The sequence below is a fragment of the Globicephala melas genome, chromosome 11 (assembly GCF_963455315.2).
Source record: "Globicephala melas chromosome 11, mGloMel1.2, whole genome shotgun sequence".
Classification (NCBI taxonomy): domain Eukaryota; kingdom Metazoa; phylum Chordata; class Mammalia; order Artiodactyla; family Delphinidae; genus Globicephala; species Globicephala melas.
Genome location: NC_083324.2, coordinates 81,383,433 through 81,401,387, shown reverse-complemented (window position 1 = coordinate 81,401,387; position 17,955 = coordinate 81,383,433). Strand labels below are relative to the sequence as shown.

The 17,955-nt window shown below is 44.6% G+C and overlaps 9 non-coding genes across 9 annotated transcripts; 3 read left to right on the top strand and 6 right to left on the bottom strand.

The window, feature by feature from the left end:
* The first annotated feature begins 323 nt into the window (after nucleotides 1-323).
* Nucleotides 324-395, top strand: TRNAM-CAU (transfer RNA methionine (anticodon CAU)). The gene has a single exon. It is a non-coding gene; the product is annotated as a tRNA-Met (tRNA).
* A 3,272-nt stretch (nucleotides 396-3,667) lies between these two features.
* TRNAS-GCU (transfer RNA serine (anticodon GCU)) lies at nucleotides 3,668-3,749 on the top strand. Its single transcript has one exon. It is a non-coding gene; the product is annotated as a tRNA-Ser (tRNA).
* Nucleotides 3,750-5,099: 1,350 nt separating this feature from the next.
* Nucleotides 5,100-5,171, bottom strand: TRNAM-CAU (transfer RNA methionine (anticodon CAU)). The gene has a single exon. It is a non-coding gene; the product is annotated as a tRNA-Met (tRNA).
* Nucleotides 5,172-7,633: 2,462 nt separating this feature from the next.
* On the bottom strand, nucleotides 7,634-7,707 carry TRNAI-AAU (transfer RNA isoleucine (anticodon AAU)). Its single transcript has one exon. It is a non-coding gene; the product is annotated as a tRNA-Ile (tRNA).
* A 527-nt stretch (nucleotides 7,708-8,234) lies between these two features.
* Nucleotides 8,235-8,308, top strand: TRNAI-AAU (transfer RNA isoleucine (anticodon AAU)). The gene has a single exon. It is a non-coding gene; the product is annotated as a tRNA-Ile (tRNA).
* A 700-nt stretch (nucleotides 8,309-9,008) lies between these two features.
* Nucleotides 9,009-9,081, bottom strand: TRNAR-ACG (transfer RNA arginine (anticodon ACG)). Its single transcript has one exon. It is a non-coding gene; the product is annotated as a tRNA-Arg (tRNA).
* Nucleotides 9,082-12,321: 3,240 nt separating this feature from the next.
* Nucleotides 12,322-12,394, bottom strand: TRNAV-UAC (transfer RNA valine (anticodon UAC)). The gene has a single exon. It is a non-coding gene; the product is annotated as a tRNA-Val (tRNA).
* Nucleotides 12,395-14,647: 2,253 nt separating this feature from the next.
* Nucleotides 14,648-14,721, bottom strand: TRNAT-AGU (transfer RNA threonine (anticodon AGU)). The gene has a single exon. It is a non-coding gene; the product is annotated as a tRNA-Thr (tRNA).
* Nucleotides 14,722-17,866: 3,145 nt separating this feature from the next.
* Nucleotides 17,867-17,940, bottom strand: TRNAI-AAU (transfer RNA isoleucine (anticodon AAU)). Its single transcript has one exon. It is a non-coding gene; the product is annotated as a tRNA-Ile (tRNA).
* Between the last annotated feature and the right edge of the window lie 15 nt (nucleotides 17,941-17,955).

The following is a 17,955-nucleotide window of genomic DNA, read 5'->3' as shown; positions in this document are numbered from 1 at the left end:
TTACCAGACAAGACTGCATCCTGCAAGCTAATCGCTGTCTGATTTCTAGCACCAGACAGTTTGCCTGCTCTTGAACTTCATAGAAGTGGAATCATATAGCATATCCTACTGTGAGGCATTTTGGGGGTCCAGCATGATATTTCTGAGAGTGATCTGAGTCCTTCCACGTGCAGCAAGTCACAGAACTTTGTTGCGCTTATTGCTGGGAAGTTGATTCTTTCGATTTTATAAACAAACCAAAATTTGTCTGTATATACAAGGACACATGACATAGCTCATGAGGTTCATAGTGGGGAAAAAGGAGCTCAGCGTGACGGCCTGTCAGCAGAGTGGCGCAGCGGGAGCGTGCTGGGCCCATAACCCAGAGGTCGATGGATCGAAACCATCCTCTGCTAAGCTTCCTTCTTCTAACGCCCAGTTCTTTTCTCCTGGATCGCACGCACGACATAGCGAGAAGAAATTTCGTCAACTTACACATGCACCTTCTTCTTCGACCACCTCTAGAATCCATTGCCACCCCCTACCTAACCACTGAAAACCAGTTAGCGTTTTCCTTTCCCCTCCTTTTCCTTTCCTTTCCTTTTCTTTTTTCTTTTGCCAGTTGGGAGGGGGGGACGGGGGTGGGGAGCACAATCCACCCTCCTCACTCATTTCAAAAGAGAGGCGAATCTCTAGCCCTTCTCACTCGAGAATACTTTAAAAATTTACCGTTCGTTTCCAATGGATCAGTATCATTTCTTCCAGGAAATAAAATACACACTTCACTCCAGTTAGGGTTTTATACTTTCTTTACACTCGAAAGAAAAACATTTTTTCTTGATTTCTGCCCGATGACTATGTCGCATTTTTACTTGGGCTCGAGTCTCCTACCCTTTGTCGCCTCTTTTTTCGCTCCTACGCATGATTTATCAAATTTAGATCAAGTTAATGCGAAAGCTTTGTGAATCCTTTTTGAAAGCAATACATGTTGCAATTACCATGAAGACGCCATTCGCGTGCACTCTATGGGAAAAACAGAAGCAAAGGAGTTAAATGTGAAATGGCAGGAGAAAATGAAATGAATGTGTTAAAATAAAAACATCTGTGCATCACTATCTAACTGTCAAGCTCAGGGGGGAAAAACACACACATGGAAGTCTTAGGAAAAAAAATTTTTTCCCGTTTTTTGAGGAAAACTTTTTAGTGAAAGTACTCTTTAGTGAGTCCTTACATCATGACAAGGAAGTATAAATTCCTCCAAAACAGGAAGCACCCTAAATAATGAGAATTTTAAAAAATCAAATGGAAAACTAGAAATGAGCTGAAGATGGCGATAGAGGGACCTGTTCTCTTCCTCTACCTGTTGCTTTGAAGGTGTTCTTATCTGGACGTCCACTAAACCAACACTCTTCCACTTATTTTGCCTGCTTACCCTCTAAATTGTTCAGAGGAGGGAACAGCCAGGTTCTGACCAAAACTCTGGGTCCTTTGGCTCTGCAACGTGTGCCACCATGCGATGGAAGGGAGGGTTTACGCCTTCAAGACACCTTTCCTATGGGTCCCCAAGAGGTCGAGGCCACATCACTTCCATGTGTGAGATGTGATGAGATAAGCAGTAAACCACGCTCTAAGAGTAGAGAGCAATTGCACTCAGCCAGCCAAGCAAGAACACTCGAGTATCTGGGAAGGACATGAAATACCTGACCAAAGCGAGTGGGAGGTGGGAGGAACTGAAGCAGGAATGTTGCACGCGCCGCTTTTGGCGTTTGCACCTGGAACTTTGCCTGTTCTCGAAAAGCGGGCAAATGAACTGAATTATATAGATTTTTCTCTGTTGACGGCGGAGTTTACTCCACGCGACCCCGACATTTCCTAGCGAGGGTTCCCTGAAGACTTTGCTGGGCGCGCTGCTCCTCGGCTTTCTCTGCGGTTCCTGGTCTGGCCCAGAGCTCGGACCCTCTTCTGCCTGTTCGAAAAGAGTGGTCGTCCTAGGAATTGCTGGGGTCGTTTAGTTTTGGAGAGAGCCCGGGATGGAAGAGGCGAGGAGAAAAGAAATGTGAACAGGAAAACTCAGCTCTAGTGTTTAAGGAAGATGGAAAAAGCGAGAGCACTGTACCCCAGAGCAACTCAACTACAGCGTTGCTACTCTGGAGATGGCCAGATCCAGTAGGAGACAGTGAAACATTTTCCTAAAATGTATCTTCCTGATCGCGCGCTGGCTCACGATGGATGTGAACGGATTCTACTTTCACATTCCCTTGCAAATCATGCCATTCTATTACTTTTTATACAACATTTTACTGTGGCACGTTACTTCAGGGGTAAAAATATTCCCTGTTGACAAAAAACAAATGGGAATATTCGTGTCTCCAAAGTCTCACCTGTAAACAAGACACAGGGCTGCGTTTCCTTTGTGTATTTTATACAGTTTCACAGAGGAGAAAGTGACAAATTCTTCATCTACTTCCAACTACGAACACTACAGTTTTAATGAAGGGAACATACATATATATCATAGAAAGTTAGTGCTTTAATAGTTTTACACTTATTCAGACTCGTAAAAAAATTATTCTCCTTGACTCTGTCAAATAGAAATCCATATTTTGTAAAAATAATTTTTATATAGTTACTAGACCCCTGCTCACTATCACTCCTACTTATTGCCACCGTTTGTTAAATTTAGATGAACAGTGGAAATGTATTGAAGATTCTACTTTTAATAATGCACCTTAAATAATCATAAAAGCACCTTTTGTAAGCCACACACTTATTCAAAACTAATGGTCTTTTTGCTAATTTTCACCGAATTCTTCTTATTCCAGCCATAAGAAGTTTTCATCCACAAACGCATGAATTGATGGGAGAAAATATTCCCTGCCCTTTCACTAAAAAATGTCTTACTAATGCAATTCTACTTTACATATGTAACAACTTCCTTATCAAAATTAGCTATTAATATTTTTACTGAATGCTCTTACTAAATGTGAAGGTAATTCAAGTCAGAAAAAAAAAAACACTTAAACACAGATTTATAGTCACTGGAAATAACTGAAATTTAGATTCCAGTTAATGTAAATAAATACTTTCTATTGCATAGTGGCATGATTGGGTAATTGAGCATAAAAATACATAGTATTAGGATAAAATTCTGTGGCAGAAACGGAATGAGAATATGTTTTGAGAGAAAACGTATTCTCGAAATTTTTTCAACTGTAAAAGCTCAGTAAGAAGGGCTTTTCGACGGAGGATGAGGGGTGGGGGGGGAAGAGGAAGGGAAGGGGGAGAGGAGGGAGACGGGGAGGAGAGCTGTAAGGCCCAAACTGAGATCTGAGGAACGTGTAGAGAATGAAGACAGGTGAAGTGAGGGCAGAGGTGGGGACTAGAATGTTGCCGGTGAAGAATGAGAAGATTATGGAGCTTGGGGGGAATAGAAAAAATTTTATCTTGACTGGAAGGCAATGCGAATACTGAGGAAGGATGACAATTAAGGCTGGAGACACGAGCAGGTTAAAAGATTATCAAAGTGTGAAAGGCTCCCAGGAGAAAGGGGGAAAGAACTGGTTCTGTGTGAAAATTCTTTTAAAATGACTGCACTTTGGAGAACGGTATTGTACAGAAAGATGAAAAGGTAAGGCTTTGCCAAAAGCAAGATTTTTAAAAAGTATTCAAAAGCACTTTTCAATTGTGGGACGAGGTGGCCGAGTGGTTAAGGTGATGGACTGCTAATCCATTGTGCTTTGCACGCGTGGGTTCGAATCCCATCCTCGTCGACTTTTCCAGTGGTGGGGACTGTGCCATTTGCCCTTTTATCTTCTATCTTGACAAAAGAATTGTGCATTGCACGTGTCCTTCCCAGATACTCGAGTGTTCTTGCTTGGCTGGCTGAGTGCAATTGCTCTCTACTCTTAGAGCGTGGTTTACTGCTTATCTCATCACATCTCACACATGGAAGTGATGTGGCCTCGACCTCTTGGGGACCCATAGGAAAGGTGTCTTGAAGGCGTAAACCCTCCCTTCCATCGCATGGTGGCACACGTTGCAGAGCCAAAGGACCCAGAGTTTTGGTCAGAACCTGGCTGTTCCCTCCTCTGAACAATTTAGAGGGTAAGCAGGCAAAATAAGTGGAAGAGTGTTGGTTTAGTGGACGTCCAGATAAGAACACCTTCAAAGCAACAGGTAGAGGAAGAGAACAGGTCCCTCTATCGCCATCTTCAGCTCATTTCTAGTTTTCCATTTGATTTTTTAAAATTCTCATTATTTAGGGTGCTTCCTGTTTTGGAGGAATTTATACTTCCTTGTCATGATGTAAGGACTCACTAAAGAGTACTTTCACTAAAAAGTTTTCCTCAAAAAACGGGAAAAAATTTTTTTTCCTAAGACTTCCATGTGTGTGTTTTTCCCCCCTGAGCTTGACAGTTAGATAGTGATGCACAGATGTTTTTATTTTAACACATTCATTTCATTTTCTCCTGCCATTTCACATTTAACTCCTTTGCTTCTGTTTTTCCCATAGAGTGCACGCGAATGGCGTCTTCATGGTAATTGCAACATGTATTGCTTTCAAAAAGGATTCACAAAGCTTTCGCATTAACTTGATCTAAATTTGATAAATCATGCGTAGGAGCGAAAAAAGAGGCGACAAAGGGTAGGAGACTCGAGCCCAAGTAAAAATGCGACATAGTCATCGGGCAGAAATCAAGAAAAAATGTTTTTCTTTCGAGTGTAAAGAAAGTATAAAACCCTAACTGGAGTGAAGTGTGTATTTTATTTCCTGGAAGAAATGATACTGATCCATTGGAAACGAACGGTAAATTTTTAAAGTATTCTCGAGTGAGAAGGGCTAGAGATTCGCCTCTCTTTTGAAATGAGTGAGGAGGGTGGATTGTGCTCCCCACCCCCGTCCCCCCCTCCCAACTGGCAAAAGAAAAAAGAAAAGGAAAGGAAAGGAAAAGGAGGGGAAAGGAAAACGCTAACTGGTTTTCAGTGGTTAGGTAGGGGGTGGCAATGGATTCTAGAGGTGGTCGAAGAAGAAGGTGCATGTGTAAGTTGACGAAATTTCTTCTCGCTATGTCGTGCGTGCGATCCAGGAGAAAAGAACTGGGCGTTAGAAGAAGGAAGCTTAGCAGAGGATGGTTTCGATCCATCGACCTCTGGGTTATGGGCCCAGCACGCTCCCGCTGCGCCACTCTGCTGACAGGCCGTCACGCTGAGCTCCTTTTTCCCCACTATGAACCTCATGAGCTATGTCATGTGTCCTTGTATATACAGACAAATTTTGGTTTGTTTATAAAATCGAAAGAATCAACTTCCCAGCAATAAGCGCAACAAAGTTCTGTGACTTGCTGCACGTGGAAGGACTCAGATCACTCTCAGAAATATCATGCTGGACCCCCAAAATGCCTCACAGTAGGATATGCTATATGATTCCACTTCTATGAAGTTCAAGAGCAGGCAAACTGTCTGGTGCTAGAAATCAGACAGCGATTAGCTTGCAGGATGCAGTCTTGTCTGGTAAGGGGGCATAAGGCGATTTTCTGGACTAATGGGAATGTTCTCAGTCTCCATCTGGGTGGTGGTCACATGGGAGTAGGATACATCGGTAAAGTTTATCAGCTCAAACTACACATAAACGCTTTTCATTTAAAAATATACTTCAATAAAGTATTGGGAAAAGGGTACCACAGAGAAGTAGTAACCTAATGGAAAGGAGAGACGGGGGTGTGTGTGGGGAGAGAGAGAGAAAGGGTACTAGAGGCAGCAAGGGAAGGAAGGACGGAGCGGGGTCATTCCGGTGGACTCAGGTGCTGGGCGGGTCCCACTGATTCATCCAATCTCAGCCTCTGAGGCTGTGCTAAGTGGCAGTCATCTCCAGGCCACCAAGAGGACGACCGGAATTCACCCACGGTGAGGCACTGACGGAGCACGTAGGTGTTCCGATGCCCCGCGGGCGACAGCGGGGCGGCGATAAGGAAAGAGTGCCCGGATCCCACGCCCTCCAAGGCTCCCACCCCCTCATCAGAAAACTCCCACCTTCAGCCTTCCAGCCGGACAGAGATCCGAATGCCCGTTTTGGCGGCATCGGCCCCTCAGCACTCCTGGACTCAGCCCTGCTCTCACACAAGAGCCCTCCTCTCCCGCAAACAGCCCTGGCCCAAACCCCGCCCCCCCCTCACCCCCCAACACACACACACACACACACATCACACTCACACACCAGAGGAAACCACCTGACCGGCGCTGAGGCCTGTAGCCTGAGCCCTCCAGACAGTTTGGCCCAGTTGCAGCCTGGAGCCCCAGTGCAATACCTGAGCACACTGCTTGCCACACGCAACATGAGGCCCCACGTTTCCCAGGAAGGCAATGCCAACTGCCCTGAGACAGGCCGCTGCACTAAGCAGCCCGCCTGCCTCTGCTCCCTCGGAGCCTGCAACCCCCAGCACACACCGAAGAGGCCTCAGCTTTCCCCCTTCGTCTTCTAAAGGGCAGAAAGTCCTGTTTCCAGTTAAGACGAAATCTCAAGGATCAGATACACCCTCCTGCTTGAAAGAAGCAAAACCTGACAAAATAGACGAAAGAGTTTTCAAGACACCAAACATCAGGCAAAGAAGGATGGTGCTCCCTGACAGAAAGAAAGGAACGAGCGAGTTTTCTGGGCATGAGGTGAGACCTGGGATTGCAGCCTTGAGAGAGTTTCCAGGCCCCAGTGCTTGGAACAGGAACCCAGGCGGAGGCTGGTGAACTCCCTGAGTTGAAGTGACGGGGCGGATAGTCCAGGAGACCAAGGCAGCTAAAGCTGGCAGGACAGAGTACCGGAAAGGAGAGAGCCGCGAGAAGAGAAACCTCCAGAAAGCACTCCACGTGGAGCTTAGCACTGGTCAGCGCACGCAGGTAGGGAAACTGTACAAGTCTGGGGCAGGACTTCCCACAAAGATCAGAGAAGTTACCATGATACTGAACTGTCCTTTCAAGTCAGAAGCAACGATATGAGATGCACGTCTGTCTAAGGAATCCAGATTCGATTCCTGTCCTTAAGAAAAGAAAAGAAAAGTCTGTGTTTTGTGTTTCTTGCTCAAAGTGTTCAAAGAGCTGCTGACATGGAGGGAAGAGGAAGTATCCTGAACCAGTCCGCCTGGCGTGGTCCTTCCTCACAGGGCAATCTCGGCTGTCAGTTCCTCTGAAAGAGTCGTCAGAGACGTGGAAAGAACGACCTTTGAAAGAACGCCTATTTACTTTGTATCTCTTGAGGATTTGAGAAAGGACGTTGATTGCGCAACTACTTTGGAAAGAGAATTGAAAAGCGAATAAGCTTGTAACCAAAGGTTGCCAGTAATCTTTTCCACTTTTTCCCGCCCATTTTTCGTGTTAGGTCGAGCTCCCACTCTTGCGTCCTCTGGCCCTGCACGTGTCTCTGTCCTCAGCCGCTGGTCCCGGAGGAAAGAGTACACTGCCTGCTGGGAAGAAGGCTGAAGTTGTAGTAGGCCGAGGGCCGAGTTGGGTAAGGAGTGGATAAAAGGTCGGCGAGGGATGGTGGACTTGGAACATGTTATTATAGAGAGGACTCTACCCTTTTCGCAGGTGTGCGTAGGTTAAGAAGCAAGTTTCTTCCTGAGGGATTACGGCAGGGGAATTCCCTGCGGAGGTGATCGTGAAGGAGTGGCCAGTACGGGGATCGAACCCGCGACCTTGGCGTTATTAGCACCACGCTCTAACCAACTGAGCTAACCGGCCCCCGAACGCCTCGCCCTTATTCTCCTCTTTCGTTCCTCTTGCGCCCTCTCTCCTTCCCCGCCCCCACCCCCCAACCTCTTTCAAAGGTTACGTTCCAAGTGTAGCTTCTCTCAGGAGAATTTGGTGGTGGTTGTTGCTTTCCACCCAAAATAAACAGAATGAGACGCTGTCTCCTGAAAGAAAACCAAACGGAAAGAAGGCACACCGGTTTTCAGTCGTACTCCTGGACGTGAAAGAGGAAGCCGACGTTTTTGGAGGAAGCTGCGGCCAACGGCCGGGGGAATCCATGGAAGTATGTGCTGTTGTGTAAATGGCTCGGCGCCGTGCAACCCAAGGCTTCCTTTTGGACAAAGGGCTGCTGTCCGAGTTTGGCTCTCTGTGTAGAGGGCACAGCAGATCTTTGGTGGGTTACACATGGAGCAGCTAGGTGTCCGAGGACCGTGAAAAGTAAACGTTTGTCTTTGGCCGAAGAGGTACTGCGGGAAATGGTGGTTAAAAGTTTTAAGTGAAGAAGTACGTCACGTCTCGGCCGGTTAGCTCAGTTGGTTAGAGCGTGGTGCTAATAACGCCAAGGTCGCGGGTTCGATCCCCGTACGGGCCACGCTTGCTTTTACTCCTTACCACCCAAGGTGGTTACACGTCTCTGAGACTTGGAAGGCACAGGTTACTCAAAGAAAAAGAAAAAGAAAAAATCATACACGTCACACACACACCGGCATTTTGGAACTGTCTAACCAGCGCTCTTCTGGAAGTCGCGGTCCTGGGAAGCAAGCTGCGGCATGGAATGTGGAGTGCGTGGTGGTCAGGACCAGCTCCAATATCCGGCCCGCACAAGCCCGGCCTTTCTAGATTTACCATTGCCTCAGTCAAAGCCTCTCGTCTCACTCTTCGGAAGGGGTTGAGAAGCTAATATTGGTGAAGACACTCGTAGATCCACATTGATTCTTTCTTTCTTTCTTCTTGTTCTTCCTCCTCCTCTTCTTTTTTCTTAAAGCCTCTTTGATTTGAATCTGTGTATAGGTGTCTCTGTGTGATCCTTTCTCCATATTCGCCGTGTGAGACTGAACCTTTCTCCATATTTGCGGTATGAGATTGAAACCAGAAAAGGTTAGATTGTGAACGTTCCTGCGATCGCCTTTGAAGGGTCCTTCCGAGTTGCGCAAGAGGCGGGATTGATTGCCCTGTGGGGCAACAAGAAGGAAGGTGAGGGAGCTTTTCCCAGCACGTCCTTGCGATCGGAGAAAGTTTGAAGAATTGGTCGGCGTGTCAATTGCAAGGTTGATTGGGTGTCAAAAGGATTCCGAGCCAGCCAGGAGTCGAACCTAGACTCTTCTGATCCGTAGTCAGACGCGTTATCCATTGCGCCACTGGCCCCTGCGTGGAACAAGACCTTAAACACGCGTATTTAATTAAATGAAACCTCCGAAGTCGCTGGTTCCGGGGTGAGGATGGAAATAACCGCAAAACCGTTGCCTCCGACAGATTCATGTAATTCGCGGTGAGTGTATATACTACAACGTTGTTTTCAATTTCTATATTTAAAATCATAAGAATTGTAACCCTTAGAACATTCCGTACGTGATAGCAAGAATGTCATTCCCTGAAAGCAAGTTTTCTCCTGCGAGTGCTCTTTGCAAATTTTTGCAATCAATCTGTTAATCTGCCATGCTTCCACCCGCGTCATATATTCGGATGTGCTTCTATTGGACCCTGACGATGTGTGCGCGGATGACTAATGACTGCCCTGTATTCTCTTTAATTAAGCGTTAAAAAATAGTGCACATCTATTTGGTTTGGAAATGCGTTCGGCTGTAAGAATCACATCTTTTCCTCTTACTGTTAAAAGAGTAAGCCTCACTAAGAGGGAGAATCATGGGCAAATTCTGTGATAAACCATGCATCGGATAAAAGCATGCAAAAGTCAACGGTAAAGGCAAAACGAGGCAAGAATTCAGTCCTTCAGTAAAGGTACACACATTCCAGAAATCAAATTTGACATGGAATGTGGGAATTTAGGAACTGATTTAATACCACATACATTTCAAACAGACAGACATGCTCTTTTTAGACAATTTGGTTGTATGTTTATTTTAGTTTTCAAATTGGGCAAAAGCGATGCCTCAAAATGTACAACTGCCTCGAGAGAAGGACCTTGGATGTTGAGAGACAGGCACGGCATGGTAATGTTCTTGACGGCCCAAACTTGGAATCCAGAGTGCAATGCGTTCTCATCCCAGCCTTGCCATCTTTCACCTAACTGGCTTTTGCAATGAAAGAGAGGTGTACAGTGCTAACAGAAATGTGAAGATTTACTTAGAAAGTTTTGTCGGAAGGAGTAATGGTAGAGGTCAAGTTTCAAGGCTGAGGAGATGTTCACTAGGTATAGAGGAGTATTTGGGGTAGAACGAATGATATGTGCACACATCCCTGGGAAACAAGAGGAACTGCTGGCAGGCAGGACAAAGGGCTGCTGGTTGGGAGAGAGGGGGCAGTGAGGTACGAAATGAAGCTGAAGACACAGGAGTGGCCAGGGAGAGGATTTCAGGCCATAATCTTCAGGGCCACATAATAAAATAGCCATCAGATGTTTAGGTGATAGGCAACTCTTTTAGAAACACTGCTTTCTGTCTGTCATACTTTTGTCCTCTCAAAGTTCACAGAATCTGAGATCTAGTCTGACCTAATCTAAGCAAAAGCCAGCTAAAATTCCCCCAAACATTTGAGAAAACTCCCAGGCATTCAGATCATGTGACTCCCCTTAGTCCACGAGGGACAAGAGCCAGGGTCCCTGTAGAGAGGAAGTGCTACTGGCACTGGCGTCCCAGGAAGGGAGGCGTTTAATCTTCATCTTTAAAACAGACATTTTTACTTCTGGTAATGGTAAAAGTTAAATGGTTAAAGCAGATGTAACGGTATGGTTTTGTTTTATGTTTTTTTGGGTTTTTTAAATGGTTAACGCTGATGTAAAAGGTATGTTTAATAGGTCGCAAAACAGGCTGCTCTAGTCAGGGTTAAGTTTTAGTTAAATCATATGTAAGCCATGACTTCCCCACACCTTAATATGTGAACATTTCTTCCATAACCATCAAGTAGAAATACTGTATGCGGTACTTCCTGTGTTTTGTAAATAAAAAAAATCGGTGCCTAAAACACACACACCACCAGCTCAATATACTATATCAGAACATTCCCCCCTGTCCTTTCTCTCTTCTGAGAAATCCTTCACACAGCCCGGCAAATGCAGAGTGCGCTGTTCATGGTCCTGACTCCGGGAAGAGGCGGGCTTCCTGGTAGCAACGCGGACCATCTCCGCCCGCCGGGCGCGCACCTTGAGTTGAGCGGGATGCCGAGCCCCTGAAGTGTCCGAGAGGAGCCCCTGCCGGCCTCGATACCCTGCCTGCGAGGGCCCCCGCGCCCCATTCCGCGTACGTCTGTCCCACAGACTTGTCTCTAAACACACACGCCGGTAAACCCACCCTAACCACGTTCCGAGCCCGGCCGGGACTGTTCTGTGCCTAAAGGCAACTGCCTTTTGAACCCACGTAAGCGACAGGTCTCTGCGCCCAAAGGACGACTCGTGGCAGCGAGCGGCCACCCCTCCCAGGCAAGCCTAGGTGGCTGAGGCGAGTCGGCCTACGGATCCCGGCGCGCAGCCTGGGCTTCCGGAGAAGGGGCGGCTTGGCCTTGACCGCGTTGTGCAAACACCTGAGCAGAGAGACCCGGATCAAGGCGGACTGCAGACCGAGTCCCCGAGGGTATTGACGGGGGTACCAACGCGGACCCCGGGAACTAGGAGAAAAAGGAAAAGACAGTGAGGTTAAGCAACGGCCTCTGCCGGACACAAAATCCACGTGTACTTTCTGGGGACGGGAAACGTTTCTGATTCATTTCCTCCACCCCCTCCTCCATTGCTTTCCACCTTCTCCACACACAAATTTTATATTGAAGGTTTTTGAAAATATTTCTGGCAAGGAAAAAAAGAAAATGCCAGAGATGGAAGACATCTGGAAACATCACCTTTTGGTTTTCGTTTGTTTGATTTACATCCTTGTTTGTCTGATGGCATTTATTCACTTATTCATTTCTAATTGCGGTAAGTGTACCTCAGCTGCTTCCTGGCCATTTGCTTGCATTTCAAATCATTTGCCTCTACAGTGAAAGTGAAAACAGTAAAGTCTGTTGAAGAAAATTTAGCAGAATACTCCATGCCTTTGAGATGAGCAACTATATGTTAGACAGGACATAATAAGCACTAAGCATACAAGAAAGATTGCTACACTGTACCCACCCCCACCCCCACCCCCACCCCGCAAAACCAAACAACAAAAACTGAGCACGTTTTTCCTCAAAAGTCCATTCGGAGAGAAAAACACTAGGCACAGACCGGAAGGACATACTCATAATTCACACAATGTAAAAGACGTTGGAGTCCGAGGAACCTACAGAAATGTTAAAATGCAGTAAGTACTTTAACAAGATGTAGTTCTGAGCACTGCTGTTGTGAGGATAGGTTGGAAACCCTTTGTTTTGAGGTCGGGCACCTTAGAGAGGGCAGCAAGTAGTAAGGAAGTAGTTGTACTTGTGGGTAAAGTGGCAAAAGCCTGAGAAGGGTACTGTTTCCGCCCGGTTTCGAACCGGGGACCTTTCGCGTGTAAGGCGAACGTGCTGACCGCTGCACCACGGAAACGTCACACGCACGTTGCCTTTTACAAGTCCAATAAAATGGCATTTCCTTGGTGCTCCCCAAGTCTAATAATTTTGAGTATTTCTCTTTTAGTATATTATCACTCACTCACTTTGCTTACCCTCCTTTTTAAAAACGTGTTAAAATAAGAATATAGGAACTCTACGACTCATAACCAAACGTAACTCAAAAGCAGAGTCCAAATTCCTTCCCCAACATCAGGCAGGGTAACCTCAGGCTCCTAGGGCATGTGATTACAAGGAACTACCCGACAGTACCCTGTGACTTTCATTTCCAGCTCTCTTGCTCATCGGTAGGACCCAGGACGTAACACACAGAGCCCTGAAGACCCCCAAACTTCCGAGAGGGCATGCTTGTCCGGAGGAGACTGCTGAGCAGGGGCGGGGTGGGCTGTGCCCCAGGAGGGAGTGACAAAAGGAGTAGTGTTTGGGAATTCATGGGACCGGACTCTGTGCCGAGTAGGTTGAGGTGGGAGTCGTCAGTCAACTTCTTATCCAGTGTCACTCACACTGGCCTGGAACGCCTGTGCTCTGAGCGACGTCAATCTGTGCAACAGCTGACGTACTAGACTATACTTTATTTTTCTCCTCACTTCACCTGACCTTCGTCACTGTATTTGTCCACCTCCCAGCTTTTACCTCAAGGATCAGGGAGGTGCTCAGCAGCAAAACCATGGTCTTTCCTCGAATTCTCTGTGAGAATTTCGTCATAGGACAGCTCTGCATCAGCACGTCTGACCAAGAGCCAAGCTGAAAACTCCTGCTCTCAGCAACTCAAACTTGGATTGGTCCCAAGGTTGCAAGAAACAGAGAAGAGAGACAGTATTTCCCAGCTAGCAAGATTGGAGTCCGTTTTTTCCCTGATATCGAGTTGGCAGCATAAATGATGATTTATTATTTTCCAGTACTTTGATTAGAAGTTTACTGTAAAGCAGTCAATGAGTGGCCCCCAACGTGGCCAATCCTGACCCTACCAGATGTCCTGAAAAAGTATGCAAGCCTGAGGTAGCAAAGGGCACATGCACTGAGTATTATAATAAGATTGCACAAAATCAGTTAATTATTTTTAAAATTGCCAAATGAAACCACAGAGATAAATGGTCATTCATTTTCTGGTACAGATGAACTTATTTGCAAGGCAGAAATAGAGACAAAGATGTAGGGAACAAAGTTATGGAAACCAAGGGGAGAAGGGGGAGTGAGATGAATTGGGAGATTGGGATTGACATATATACACGGCTATGTGTAAATGAGATAACTAATGAGAATCTACCACATAGCACAGGGAACTCTACTCAATGCTTGTGGTGACCTAAACGGGAAGGAAATCTAAAAAAAAGAGGGGATATATGTGTACGTATAACTGATTCACTTTGCTGTACAGCGGAAACAGACACAACATTGTAAAGGAGCTATACTCCAGTAAAAATAAACTAAAAATAAAAGAGGAAACGGTTATAACACTACTTGATTTACACTACTCTAATTTATATTAGAACTTTTCCCTTGTTCTTTTATTGGTTTTGGATTAGTTTGACTAAAGGCAAATGGGTAAAAACAACTCCAGACTAAGTAATGGGTGTGGAAAATAGCTGTAAACATATGAAAGTGCAGAACTTGAAAGCACACCCATCGAAACTAGATCACTTATTCATTAGCCTTGCCCCACACTGTATGGTCCACGTAACAGTAGTGTAGACGTCACTCATCTGGGAGACTGTAGAAGTGGTGACTTTCAGGCCCTGTTGCAGATGTAGTCATCTAAAACCCTCATTGTAATGGACCATACCAGGTCATTCATATGCTCACAAAATTTTGAGAAGCATGGCTCTAAGGCGCTATTCAATGTGCCAAAAAGCTATCTGGCACAAAATTGGGGGGATCTGAGGGGAGAGGTTGACCATTCAATGAATCAATCAAGAAGAACAAATGTCTCTGTTGTGTTAAAAGTTCTAGGAGGCAAAAATAATTGAAGAGATCACACAAAACCGAACTGGCAATGTCTGACACCTGATCTAAAAGGTAAAGGAAAGACCAAGAAGCAATCACTCTAGGTAATTCTAATCTTCGTCTCATGACTTCAGGGCAAGTAACGCTCTTGGGAGAGTTGTTGATATTATATTTATTTTTTAAGCAAGGGGACTAATGCTGTGCCCATCTCCTCCTAGGACTTGAAGGCATGTCAACTGCAGTTAATTCCAATTTTTGTTTGCCGTATGTAAAACACTTCTTCCTTAGGCCCCACTGGGATTCGAACCCAGGATCTCCTGTTTACTAGACAGGTGCTTTCACCAACTAAGCCACGGAGCCAACTATGACACAAAACTCATTCTTACAGTTTTTGAAGGAGATGTCACTTTCCTGTTTCACCAATGCATTTCTCAAGAATTTTTGATTAATGTTAGAGTCTCGGGACAACTTCTCAGAATTTCTATCAAGTTCTTTTACTTTCTCTCGCCTGAAATATGCACAGAAGTTTACATGCTGTGCCAAGGCAAGAAAAACTTTCTGAGCCTCTGGGCCCTTGAAATAGGTAGCCAAGCCATTTCACTTCTAGGAGCTTTTACAACTTCGTTATAGGAGATATTTCTCAGTTTCAAACCTGCAATTGGGAAATGATGGTGCTTATCGGTCTGGAAACATAACATGAACTGGAGCACTTTGAAGGACTTCACCACACCATTTGCTACTCTTACTGTGAAAAAGCAATATCTTACAAAAGAGAAACGTGCTTCCCAATCTTGATTTTGGAGCTATGTGGCAGGTAAAGGCATGCAAATGGAAAAACGAAGGTAAGAATTCAGCAAATGTATACATGTTAAGAACAATGTTTGACACAGAGATATAGACAATATAAAACTTAGGTAGACATGTCTTACTTAAAAATGTCATAAAGTTCTTAACTGGTCCTAGTTCCTGAAATCAACAATCAATGCATAAATATCAGAGAGTTGTCCTCCCCTTTGAGAATGAGAGGCAGTATGGAATGATGCTTAAGAGCACAAACTGTGATGTCAGGCTCCATTGGTTCTTTGTCCCAAACCTGTCATTATATTTGGGACCTTGGGAAAATAATGTAAAATCTCTATTTCCTGTTTTCATTTACTCAAATTCTTCGGGGAGTGCTGGCAGATGGTGTGGGTTATGACTAGCCTCAATCTATAAGACTTCTACAGGCGTGTTATATCTAGGCCAGGCACACAGCATTGCTTCCTGAGCTGATAGAGAACAGTGTAAGGAAACTGCCTGTATCTCTTGCAATAGCAGGCAATTTGTTTCCTTTTGTTGTTTATTACAACAGCTCGAGTACTTCTGTAAAGGTAGGTCACACTTTCCACTCATTTCTATTTGAAGAACTCTTTCGTTGTAATCAAATCTGTAAGATTTAAAATTTTCTGCCCAATGCAATACACCTCTCCTATTGTATTTTAAGTATCAGGTATTATGTGTAGTAATGGGAAGACTAAGTTAAATTAGGAACCACCTGCATTTATGCACATCAGAGATGCCTAAAACTTAACACACACACACACACACACACAGACACACACACACACACACACACAAATCCACCCAGCATTAAAGTAATCTCTGAAGTCTTTAAGAACAAAAAAGAGGGCGTGATTAATACTACCTGGGAGAAGTCTGAGCTCTGTGAAGAACCCACCAAAGAACATTGAACTGGCCACTGTTCTTTCTGAAAAACTTGGATTCTATAATGGGACTTTGGTGTGATAGATAACACACCAGTTTTGTGGGGCAGGATGTAACAAAGAGAAGTGGTTCAGATGTTTATTGGCCCAAATGGAAATATTTTAGGCCCAAGATAGGAAAGAAAACCCTTTGGGTGTGAGGTGAAACTTTGTGAGAGAAACCCACCGAACTTCAAGTTCAACATAAACCAGATGGCTCCATTTCAGATGTCTTTTACACGCTAAAGACAAATCTCATTGGTCTGGTTTGCATTTCAGTGTGCGAATGGGACTCTAGGAGAGTATTTGGCAGGACAAGTATACGTCATCTGGCACAGATAACCATATAAATATCTCTGCCATGTCCCTCACCAAAATAAGACATCAATATCACATTCCTTCAGCCTTGAACAACTACCTGTCATGGAACTACTGTCAACCAGGCGTTTGCCTCAACACTGATTTCAGTGGTGGCAAAGAGACATGTTTCTTATCGTAATTTTTAAAATTAAATTTTTATTTTGGAATAATTTTAGAAAAGTTGCAAAGACAATACAGAGAATTGCCTTATACTCGTTACCTAGTTTCCCTTAATATTAGCTTCTTCCACTATCATGGTACCTTTGTTTAAACTAAGAAGCCAATGTGGGTACTTTACTAAACTCCTGACTTTGACTATATCACACCAGGTTTTACACTAATGTCCCTTTTGTTTCCAGGATCCTACATTGTATTCAGCCTCCTCTAGTCTGTGACAGTTTCTCAGTGTTGATGAAGTATTTCTGTAGCATACTTGACTGTTTTCCAATCTGGGTTTGTCTGATGTTTTTTGCATGATTGGTTTGGGGTTATAGGTTTTTGTGGGAGACCACAAAGATAAAGTACTTGTCCCATCGCATCATATCGGATGTTACATGATAGGAGCAGAGCTTACCATTGGTGATGCCAACCTTGATCATTTTTAAGGTAGTGTTTGCCATTTTTCTCCCTTGTGAAGTTCCTATTTTTTCCTACTTCCTACTCTACTATTTAGAAGTTAGTCACTCAGTATGGCCCATATTCCGGAAGGGAGGGCATTAAGCTTCATCTCCTGGGGGGGTGGGGGGAGTATTTACTTATATTAGTTGGAATGCTTCTGTAAGGAAAATGTTTCCCTTCTCCTGTATTCATTGATTGATTGATTTATATCAGTATGGACTCATGAATATGTATTTTATACTTTGGATTATAATCCAAAACCACACCATCTGTTGTTCAAACTGTTCCAGCTTTGGTCATTGGGAGCTCTTTCCCTGTTATAAAGAGACAATTGGCAAAGCTGTTTCTTTCCTACTGTGTTGATATTAATAAATAATTTTTTCACACATCATATAAAAAAAATCTTGTTTCACCTTTCGCTGAACTAGTTAAGACCCGAGTGTGGAAGTGTAGAAAGTGTGGATGGTTTCCCAGTTTATTTTAGGACGAAAATAATCCAGTAGGGTCAGTTTCTTTGCAAGAATCAGTTACCCAGTGGAAAACTAATATGCCCAAAGCGGTTCTATTTCCCTTGCTAGTCACTCACTACTATCCTTTCACCCTGTAGATGGGATTCAAAGGAGGACTTCAACCTTGGGGTAAATCAAAGATGTGTGTTTAAATTTTTTTAAGTTCTCAGCGGTTTGTCTGTCTCCCTGACATTAATTGTGACATCGCAGTGGACCTGAGACTGGAAGAACTCTCATCGGTGTAGAAGTGTAAGAGGTAAGCGTCGTCGTACAAGTTGGCCTGTACAGGGATCGAACCCACGATCTTGCCGTTATTAGCACCACGCTCTAACCAACTGAGCTAACCGGCCAGCAAACTGGTAGCT